Consider the following 12,412-nt stretch of genomic DNA (forward strand, 5'->3'; position numbering starts at 1 on the left):
CTCCATTCTGCTATAGCAATCACATGTGATAACTCATCCCTGTGGGGAGACACAACCATATGAGCTGATGAACTAGGGTCACAAGTGCTATTGCTTGGCTAGATTCTGTCTTTTTCTGGAGTAGTTCTTCTCACCTGTTTACAAACACAGTAATTATATACTAACCTTTAAAGTATGCTTTCTTTAAGGCAGGGGATTGGTTAAAAATGAGTTTTATTTTTAAATTAGTTGTTAATTATCGATGAACAAAGAGATTACAAAGCAACCTTATTGGTCCATAGAATATATTTTCACTACTGATAGGAAAAATTATCTTGATCTATTAAAAAAGGTACTTATTTTATAAATCCAATTTGTTACCAAGCCTTCCTTACAAGTAAAAATTAACCTGTGTTAAATATTTATCCCTGTCTATTAATCACATATTCAATAACAAAAATTTCAACAAATATTAGAACACCTTATAGTAGTGCTCAGAAATTAAAAACACAATAAATAATTAAATTAAGAACATCCTAGAGGAAAATTTAAATTAAATAGCATATTAAAGAAATAAAATGTTCAAAATGGGATGGAGGTGGTGGATTCAATCATGTTACATGATTAATGCTAAGTATCAGATTAATATCCAAAATAAACTACACTCCAGAATATATCATACTTGGTGGGAAAATGCACTTTTGATTTTATAATTTTTTTCACAGATATTGTAGATTATTCATATCATGGTGGATAAATTTTATTGGGTTTTTATTTACAATAACATTAAACCCTAGGATTAATTTGGACATTAGCTTGCTACTACACATCAAGATCCCAAAGAAAATTGGTCAGAACTAGAAAGCACTTTAAATTGTCTGATAATATCATGAATAAAATGCTGTTCAATTTCAAAATGATCAGTCTTTCCACTATGTCCAAAATCACTTCCCATATCAAATTTTCACACCAAATTTATTACACTGTTTAAAATATTTGCCTTATATGCCACTATATTTTTATTTAGATTTGTCAACACTATTGCACTTTTCTTCTCTCCCGATTCTGTAGTTTCAAACTATAGTTCTTCTGCTGGGCTATGTGGTGACAAAAACAAAGGACATTTGCGATACACAGAATAAATAAAAGTGTAATCATAAGCTTGAAGAAAATAAAATTGATATAAAATAAAGATATGTCATCAAAATTGATGACATATTAATATAAAATAAAGATATGTCATCAAAAAAGATGACTATAAAAAACTATCTTATATATTTTGTATTTTAATCTTACTTATGTAATACATGCACTTTAAGAAGTTCTATTGTCTTCCCAAGAGCAAAAGCAAAATAGCAAATAACAGGGATAATTGGAAAGATTCTGTATTAGTCCTTCATAAGTACAGTCTTAAATTGCATTTATTTAAACTCTTGAAGGTTAATAGGTTATAATTAAGCAAAGAAGCTATATTGCTGTTTCAACTTCACCTGATTGCAAATAGATTATAATGAGGCATTATTTTTATATGTTAACAAAGAGGAGCATAACTTAAAAAAAGAAAGATTAGGAATGTTTATTGATTGAAATGATTAAACCAAAAATAAAAATTAGTCACTCAAGCAAAGTTTGTATAATTTAGTTATATTAACCAATTGAATGAGATGCTTCAACAGGGAAATCACTGTACTTTTGCTCCACATAAAAGGTAACTTAGTGAGTCTTCAGATGACTTGATTTTGATATACATCTCTAAATAGGCCCTTTTTATATCAGGAATGTCTACATAGAAATATTTGTTAATCTAGAGAACACATATTTTTAAGGAGGAGCTCTCTCAGAACGGTTTTATCTAGCTGTGGACAAGCTCTGTAGACAGATTAGAATGGAATGGTTGCTGTTTAGAACTCAATCTTGAACATGCCACAGCAAAGAGAGGAAGTAAGGTTTTTGGATCTCAGAACTTCTCTCAATAATGAGCATAAGATCTATGGTTGAGTCTGTGTGTATGTGTAGGAGAAGCACTGTTAATGGAAGAGGCAGGGAATGGCAGGGTACAAACTGCCTAGAAGCTTACATCCTCCATTTTTCTTTCTCCCTAGCCTGTTCTTCCTACCATATTTCTACATTTATAAGCTAGGACTAAGTATTGACAGTGATCAGTGAAAAAATAGAATGTGAAACTTCCAAATTCCCAAACTTTCCACCTTGAAGCTGGGAAAATGAGGAGTAAAGAGAACTACAAAGGAGGGAAAATTGAAAGGAAAAATCATAGAAAATAGAACATTAGTGCATGCAAACAGACCCCTACAGAGTTGTTGGAGTTAAATTCAAATGTAACAGAAATCAAAATCCAAGTAGACAGACTAATCATTTCAATCAATAAACAGAGAATTTCAGATTGGATTTTAAAAAGTCTGTCTATATTTCTTATAGGACATGTACTAAAATAGTTACCCACAAGGTTGCAAGTAAAGGGATGGGAAATGATAAACTAGATTAACATTATAGAAAGTTAATAGAAATATTAACATAACGCAAAATAAGTTTACCAACCAAAAGCATCATTAGTGAGAAAGAGGTCTTTACACAATCGTAAAAGAAACAATCATGAATCTATAGAGGCTGAGTAACAGGGATAAAAATCAAGATGTGTTGAAGTTGGATTCAACTGAGTCTTCAGATAACCCTTGATTTTGTATTTCCACTGCTTCAAAAACAGTACAACCAGAAAGATTTTCTGAATTCTGCAGTTCCCTCAAAATAATCACGATATAAGTATAGATAATAAAATCTTCAGCTATTACCTGATGTGTCTTGAGGGCCATTTAAACACATTCAATGGTTTCTTAAAAACTTTCATCTTTGAATTAACTTTCTCATTGTCTTCTGCTTTGGAAGTAGGCTCAGATGGGTTCATCTAAAGGTAAAGCAATTATTAGGAAAAAAGATAAAGAAATTTAATTTCATGTAGACAGGTGGACAGGTTATCTGGTCAAAAAGAAAACACTACATAAATTCAGTCCAAATTACAATATTTAATGTATATTTATCGAGGCCCTGAGTACTTCTATAGAGCGATAAAAATATTCTTTAAAAAAAAAAAAGAGGAGCTAGAGCAAGATAAAATTTTAAATTAATTAATTTAAAATATTTTAGCTGGTCCCATTCTCCCTCTTTCCTTTTCCACACACAGATGTAGATGGGCAGCAAGTTAATCACAAAGCCAGGAAGTAGAAGAATTGGAATTAGACCACAGCTATTGAGTCAATTTTATGTATTCTTAAAACTTTTTTTAGAAATTGTTCTTCATTAGAAATTGTTTCCAAGATTTGTTTGCCATCACTTTCTGTATCTTCTTTACTTGAACCTTCATTTTCACTGGTAATAGGCACATTTTCATGCAGTAGTGTCTGGAAGTCATCATTTACTAGTGGTGCATAGTGATACTTGAAAGGATGTTAAAAGAAAATAATTTTTTTTTCAGCTTGCTAAGAGTTGGGTAGAAAAACAATTCCCTCAATGGATTTAAAATGTAATGCTCTGGTCAAGAAAACAGAATTAGTGAAATTCCTTTTAAATAAAGGTCTTTTAAACCAGAAAGGGAAAGATAGCAACAAATTGTGTGAGACAACTGGCTGGACATCTATAAAAGATTCAAGTGAGATCTTTAGCTCACTCTTTATGCAAAAAAATTTTGGATGGATAGAAGCTTTAAATGCATGTGTGTGCATATGTATGTACAAAAGTATGCATGTATGTACATATGCATGCATATATATTTATATATAAAGCCATAAGGGCTCTAGAACAACATTATAGGAGCAGTTTTAAAATAATATTGAAGTAGGGAAGCCCTTACTATGCATAGAACAAAACCTAGAAGTCATGAACATACTGATAAAATTTAAGCTCACTAAAACGAAACAATTCGGAATGGCAACAAATAAAAACCAACCAACCAACAAAAAAGCCTGTAAAAAATGAAAAACAAATCTAAAAAAAAATAAAGTTTTTATAAAAAGGCCACAATCCAAGGAAAGATTTATAATACATGTCAGAAATAAAAGATAGCTTTCATTAATATATGCAAATTAACAAGAAAACAACTAATGACTCAATAGAACAAGTGGTAAAGTAAGAATACTTTCACAGTATTCTGTGAGAGTATTCACAGAAAAAGGACTGTCAGAGTTCACAGAAAAAGGACTAAAAGTGCCTGTTAAATAAAAAAAAATAATGCTCAATATCACTCAAAGCAGAAAAATGTGTTTTGAAACAAGAAAATATTTTTTTTTTTTGCTGAGGAAGATTCACTGTCATCTAACATCTGTTACCAATCTTCCTCTTTCTTTCTTTCTTTCTTTCTTTCTTTTTTTTTGTTTTAATGTGAGCTGCTGCCACAGCATGACCACTCACAGGTATTCCATGCCTAGGAAGCGAACCTGGGCCACTGAAGTGGAACATGCCAAATTTTAACCAATAGGCCTTCAGTGCTGGCCCAACAAATTATTTTTTATCTGAGACTGGCAAATTCACAAAAATGAGAATATGTGGTGTTGTCAAGCATGTGGGGAAACAAGTGCTCTGACAGATTATTGGCATTAGTGTGTAATTGGGTATAATCTCTTTGGAGGGAGACTAACAATAGCTATAAAAATGAGAAAATAAATATACTCATCCACCTGACAATTTTACTTCTAGGAGTATATTACATAATACCTTGCTGCTTATGTGTAAAGAGGTATTTACAAAGATATTCATTGCAGCACTATTAATAACGGCAAAAAGAAATGAAAACAAGATCCTTAGAAAAAAATGTTATGGAATTCCATATAATGGAATATTCTACAAGGATAAAAAATGAGATAGACCTATATAAATCAATACGGTATTATCTACAAAATAAACAATGTGAAAGAATCCAAGTATAGAAGAATGTATATGGTATGCAACTTTTTTTTTTTTTTTTAATATACTGGACTGAATATTCTGGAAGGATACAAAATCTGGAAGCGGTGATTGCGTCTAGGGAATGATAGCAGACACTGACCTGGGGAGGTAGACAGCTCTCTCACTACACTGTTATACTTTTTACTCTTTTGTATTCTTTGCTTTAAAAAAATGTAGATATTATTTTTTGGGGAATAAAAGCTTTAAAATTTCTTAAAAATGGTAATCTTGTTACAATTTTAACTATAATCCTGAAGAAATACACAACCAGGAGAAAAGGTAAATAAAGTAACATTTTCCATACAAAGAAATAAAAATCACATTAATAAATGCTATTAATTTTAAGCCACAATAACTCCTTGGGCAATTTATTAAAAAAGGGAATATCAAGTAACATTGCTCTTTTTAACCAAGGGTAAGTACATCAAATGAACCATATTATGTTTTTGGTTAAATGTGAAACTTAAAGCCTAAGTCAGAAAGCAACATACTTCAAACTAAAAATAACAATTCTTGTTTTTCCTAATCAAAGGATACAAGTAGACATATGAAACTTTTGATCCTGCTAGTTCTTGGTTCTATTTGAATACAATTTTGCCAGGCAGGAATTATACAAAATAGACTATAAGAATCGTATAATTGAAACATTATTGATTGAGTTAACCCAAAGCATATCAAACATGTTTCATAGTTTTAAAGTCATTATCACAATAAATGTCATTGTTTTATGTTTATGATATATAATATATAATATTAATATAAAAAGAATATTAAAAGCTTAACCTATTCCTGGTTTCTTATGTGTAAGCAGTAAAATTATTTCAAAAAATCATGATAGAATATGTTTAAGAATGTCTTTTAAATTGAGACTGTCAGTAGCAAACAACTGAAAACAAATCCATCAAAAGGAAATTAAGATTTATCTCTAAATACTAGAATTTTTTTTTATTACGGTAACATTGGTTTATAACATTGTATAAATTTCCGGTGTACATCATTATACTTCTATTTATGCATAGATTACATCATGTTCACCACCCAAATACCAATTACAACCCATCACCACACACATGTGCCTAATCATCCCTTTCACCCTCCTCCCTCCCCCCTTCCCCTCTGGTAACCACCAATCCAATCTCTGTCTCTATGTGTTTGTTTGTTGTTGTTTTTGTCTTCTACTTGTGAGTGAGATCACACGGTATTTGATTTTTTCCCTCTGACTTATTTTGCTTAACATAATACCATCAAGGTCCGTCCATGTTGTCGCAAATGGCTGGATTTCACCATTTCCTATGACTGAATATGTTCCATTGTGTATATATACCACACCTTCTTTCTCCATTCATCCCTTGATGAGCATTTAGGTTGCTTCCATTCATGGCTATTGTGAATACCGCTGCAATGAACACAGGGGTGCATGCATCTTTACGCATTGGTGTTTTCAAGTTCTTTGGATAAATACCCAGCAGTGGAATAGCTGAATCATATGGTAGTTCTATCCTTAATTTTTTGAGGAATCTTCATACTGTTTTCTATACAGGCTGCACTAGTTTGCACTCCCACCAGCAGTGTATGAGAGTTCTCTTCTCTCCAACACTTGTTGTTTCCCATGTTGTTAATTATAGCCATTCTGAGGTGATACCTCATTGTAGTTTTGATTCGCATTTCCCGGATAGTTAATGATGTTGAACATCTTTTCATGTGCCTGTTGGCTATGCAACCGTAAAACAAAGTAAGACAGCTTTTCGCATATTGATTTGGAATGATCTCTAAGTACACATTGTGAAGAAAAAAGGAGGATACACAAGACTGCGCAGTCTACCACCTGTTTAAAAGAGATGACGGAGAATACATATCCATTTAAAAAAATACAACTGGCAAGGGACAGGGCTGCTAGAGGTTGGAGTGGGAGGAGATATTTTACTGAATATTTTATGCTCTTTCAGTTTAGAACTGTATAAATATGTACCTACTCGAAAAATATAAATTTAACAGCTTTAAAAATTAAATAAAAAATGTAACACTGTGTATTACAATGTGGCTATTTTGAGATATGTTTCTTTGGATGTTGTGATACTGTGTTTCTTTCTTCTTTGGAGAAAGAATACAGCCTAATTTACCATGATGCAGTCTTATTTTATAAATAAGTTTCAAGTAGTATACTTACAGTTCCACCCACGTGGGGAGGGGGCTATTCTACACTGACATTGTCCTGAACTTCATTTTTACTTGTAAACTTCAACAAACTCACTGCTTCTGGACCACGCCCAATTTTCACAACTTTGAGCGCAGCTGAAGAAAAATAGTTACTTTATTAAATTCTTTCATTCTCTTAATTTATTATATGTGCTAACCCAGGTATTCAGAAATTGGTTTGGACTATAATTTGTTAATGTTCACCTTTAATAAGCATGATACTGAAATAACATTTTCTAATTCCTGTCACTGTTCTTAATGGATTTCAAGTGTTCCATGATGGTTAAGGAAGATTATATTACTCAGATGATGATAAATAAACTTACCAAGGTTTTGTCCTCTGAACAAATCCATTAATGATCCTGACGAATAAGGTTTCCGGAACAAGTAGTCAGGTTCACACAAAATCAAACTGCAATGTGATTTAAGCAGCTAACTGCAGAATAGTATGGAAAGTCACTTATATTACTAAACTTCTGGTTCTGATATACTGCCCACCTGATTTAAAAAACAAAACAAAACTGCTCAAATGGAAAGTCAGAGAAAGAAGAGAGCAGCCTTCTTGTTATGGGCAAGAGCTGCTTGAAGGCTAGAGGAACCAACTACTCAGACTTCCTTCCTAACTCTATACATCCTCTGCCTTTCCCTCAAGCCTTGCATGTTTACAATTGTGGGGAGCCAATAGAATCTGCAAGGATAAACTGTTATGAAACACAGTTCTTTGGTAATTACCGTTTGTTCTCTCATGCTATTTCTTATTTACCTAAAATTTTAAACTTCATTTCCACCAAAATATTCTAAACCCCTTTTAAAGAAATTAAAAGACGAATATTGCATTAATTTACAATAATGTCAATGAAAAAAGTCAGGAAATAAGGCAGCATAATAAATATTAAATAGAAGTTCAGGAAACTACATTTTTCTTTGAATAACTGATTTAAACTTAATATAACATTTAAATTTTCACTAATTATTAATTTAAAAAGTTGGTGAATTGACATGCCTGAAGTTAGGCTACTTGAATAAATAACAAATTCTAAAAATAGCCTTTTAAAATAACAGCTTTATTGAGAAATAATTCACATACCATATAATTCACTCCTCAAAAGTGTACAATTCGGTGGTTTTCTGCAAATTCAGAATAATGCAACCATCACTACTACTTTTAAAGCATTCATTTCCTCAAAAAGAAGCCATTAACCATTAGCAGTCACTCTCTTTTTTCTTCCTTCACTGCTGTCTCTAGCAGGCATTAACTTACAAGGTGTTTTTAGGGATTTGCCAAATCTGGATATTTAATGTGAATGGATCCTGTAATGTTTGGCTTTTTCTGCCTGGCTTGTTCACTTAACCTGTATTCAGTGTTCATCTGTAGTGCAGCGTGTATCAGTACTTCCTTTTATGGCTGAATAATAGTCCAAAGTATGGATATACCGCAACTGGTTATCCTTCATCAATTAATGCACATTTGGGTTGTTTTCTCTTATTCTGAAACTTGTCTTTTCACTTTTATTAGTGGTGTCTTTTGAAAAACATGCAAGTTTTTAATGGTGTAGTCTAATTTATTTATTTGTCTGTTTCTTGTGTTTTTGGCATCATATTTAGAAACCACCATCTAAATTAAGATTGTGAAGATTTATTCCTGTTTCCTCCTAAAAATTGTATAGTTTTCACTCTTACATTTAGGCCTATGATTCATTTTGAGTTAATTTTTTGCATAGTGTGAGGGATAGGTTCAACTTCATACTTTTGCCATATGGACATCAGTTATCCCATCAACATTTGTTGAAAAGGCTTCTTTTCCTATGGAATTTTCTTAGCATCCGTGTTTAAAATCAACCAACCATGAATGTAAGGTTTTATTTCTGTATAATCAATTCTATCACAATCATCAGTATAATCCTATGCCACTAACACACTGAGTCTATTACTTAAGTTTCACGGTAAGATTTTAAATAGAGAAGTGTATTCTTTTTCAAAACGGTTTTGACTATTCTGGGCCCCTTGTCCTTCTATATAAATTTTAGAATCAATTTTCCCATTTCTGGAGAAAGATCATTTGGATTTAGACAGGATTGTGTTGAACCTGCAAATCAATTTGGGGAGTATTGCCATTTAACAATATTAAGTCTTCTGATCCATAAACATGGGATGTCTTTCCATTCATTTAGGTCTTTTAAAATTTCTTCTTGCAATGTTCAGTAGCTTTCAGCATACATTTCTTGCACTTCTTTTGTTAAATTTATTAATAAGTATTTTATTCTTTTTTTTGCTATTGCAAATGGAATTTCCTTTTGAGGTTGTTCATTCCTAGTGTATAGATGTACAATTGGCTTTTGTATGTTGATCTTGTATCCCACAAACTTTCTCAGTTTGTGTACTAGCCCTAATAGCTTTTTTGGGGATTTCTCAAGATTTACCCAAGATCATTTCATCTGTCAATAGACGTAGTTTTAATCTGGATGCCATGGCTTGATCCTCCAATACAACGTTGACTAAAATGGCGAGCATGGACATTCATGTAACTCCTGATCTTAGGGGGATAAGAGTCATTTTACAGTTACAGCAGTGGGTTTTTATTAAATGAGGAAGTTACCTTATATTCCTAGTTTGATGATTTTTTTTTTAATGAAGTATAGTTGACATGCAATGTTGTTTTAGTTTCAGGTGTATAACATAGTGATTTAACGTTTATATACATTACAAAATGATCACCATGATAAGTCTAGTTACCATGTGTCACCATACAAAGTTATTACAAAATTATCGACTAAATTCTCTATGCTGCACATTATATCCCTGTAACTTGTTTTATAACTGGAAGTTTGTACCTCTTAATCCCCTTCACCTATTTTGCTGATATCTCCTCACTCCTCCCTTGTGGCAACCATTACTTTGTTCTCTGTATCTATCAGTCTGTTTCTGTTTTGTTTTGTTCATTCAAGTGTTTTGTTTTTTAGATTCCACATATAAGCAAAATAGTACGGTATTTGTTTTCCTCTGTCTGACCTATTTCACTTAGCATAATACCCTCTAGATCCATCCATGTTGTTGAAAATGGCAAGATATCATTTTTTTTTTATGGCTGAGTAATATTCTCTTGTGTGTGCGTGTATATACCACATCTTCTTTATCTATTTATCCACTGATGGATACTTGGATTGCTTCTATATCTTGGCTACTGTAAAAAATGCTGCAGCAAACATATGGGTGCATACATGTTTTTGCATTAGTGTTTTCATTTTCTTTTAGATACCCAGAAGTGGAACTGCTGGATTGTTATGGTAGTATTATTTTTAATTTTTTGAGGAGCCTCCACACGTTTTATATAGGGGCTGCACCAATTTACATTGCCACCAACAGTGAGTGAGAATCCCTTTTTGTCCACATCCTCTGCAACACTTGCTATTTCTTGACTTTTTCATAATAGCACTCTGATGGGTGTGAAGTGATATCTCATTGTAGGTTTGATTTGCATTTCCCTGATGATTAGTGATGTTGAGCATCTTTTCACGTATCTGTTGGCCACCTGTATGTCTTCTTTGGAAGATTATCTATTCAGGTCCTCTGCTCATTTTTTAATTGGATTGTTTTTTGGTATTGAGTTGTATGAGTTCTTCATATATTTTAATATTAACCCCTTATCAGATATATTACTTGCAAATATCTTCTCCCATTCAGTAGTTTACCTTTTAGTTTTGTTGATGGTTTCCTTTGCTGTGCAAAAGCTTTTTAGTTTTCTGTAGTCCCATTTGTTTATTTTTGCTTATGTTGCTCTTGCCTGAGGAGAGAGATCCGAAAACATATTGCTAAGATGGATGTCAAAGAGTTTACTGCCTATATTTTCTTCTTGGAGTTCTACGGTTTCAGGTCATTTGTTAAGTCTTAATAAATTGTAAGTTTATTTTTGTATGTGCTGCAAGAAAGTGGCATAGCTTCATTCTTTTGCATGTAACTGTCCAGTTTTTCCCAACACCATTTATTGAAGAGACTGTCACTTCTCCCATTGTATATCATTCCCTCCTGTATTGCAGATTAATCGATCATGCAAGTGTGGGTTTATTTCTGGGATCTCAATTCTATTGCATTGATCTATGTGTCTGTTTTTGTGGCAGTACCATGCTGTTTTGATTACTATAGCTTTGTAGTATACTTTGACATCAGGGAGCATGACACCTCCAGCTTTGTTCTCTCTGAAGATAGCTTTGGGTATTCAGGGTCTTTTGCAGTTCTATACAAATTTTATGATTATTTTGCTAGTTCTGTGAAAAATGTCATTGGTGTTTCTATAGAGATTGCCTTAAATCTTTACATTGCTATGGGTAGTATAGGTGTTTTAACAATATTAATTTTTTCAAACTAGCAACATGATATATCTTTCCATATATAAGTGTCATCTTCAATTTCTTTAATGAATGTCTTATAGTTTTCAAAGTACAGGTCTTTCACCTCCTTAGTTAAATTTATTCCGAGGTTTTTTATTCTTTTTGGTGAAATTGTAAACAGGATTTTCTTAATTTCTCTTTCTGATAGCTTCTTGATAGTATACAGAAAAGCAACCAATTTCTGTATATTAATTTTGTATCCTGCAACTTTACTGATTAAATTTGTTAGTTCTAACTACTTTTTAGTAGTCTTGAGGGTATTCTATATATAGAATCATATCATCTGCAAATTGTGACAGTCTTACTTCTTTCTTTCCAATTTGGATCCCTTTTATTTCTTTTTATTGCCTAATTGCTCTGGCTACAATTTTTGGTTCTAGATTGAATAAAAGTGGTGTGAGTGGGCATCCTTGTCTTGTTCCTAATCTAGAAGAAAAGGTTTTAGCTTTTTACTATTGAGTATGATGTTTGCTGTGGGCTTGTCATATATGACCATTTCATGTTGAGTACATTCCCTCTATATTCATTTTTTTGAGAGTTTTTAACATAAATGTATGTTGAATTTTGTCAAACACTTTTTCTGCTCCTATTGAGGTGATCATATGACTTTTAGCCTTCAGTTTCTTTTTTTTTCTTTTTTTGTGAGGAAGATCCGACCTGAACTAACATCTGCCAATCCTCCTCTTTTTTTGCTGAGGAAGACTGGCCCTGGCTTAACATCCATGCCCATCTTCCTCTACTTTACATGGGATGCCACCACAACATGGCTTGCCAAGGTGGTGCGTTGTGTGCGCCTGGGATCTCAACCGGCGAACCCCGGGCCGCGCAGCGGGGCACAGGCACTTAACCGCTTGCGCCATTGGGCCGGCCCTGCCTTCAGTTTCTTAAGGTGGTGTTTC

At 32.8% G+C, this 12,412-nt stretch overlaps 1 pseudogene; it reads right to left on the minus strand.

Moving 5' to 3' along the window:
* Positions 1-12,412, minus strand: part of LOC147911637 (motile sperm domain-containing protein 2-like) — a 35,359-nt pseudogene that overhangs the window by 2,552 nt on the left and 20,395 nt on the right.

The sequence above is a fragment of the Ceratotherium simum genome, chromosome Y, assembly GCF_057802395.1.
Source record: "Ceratotherium simum simum isolate JZ-2026a chromosome Y, ASM5780239v1, whole genome shotgun sequence".
Lineage (NCBI taxonomy): Eukaryota > Metazoa > Chordata > Mammalia > Perissodactyla > Rhinocerotidae > Ceratotherium > Ceratotherium simum.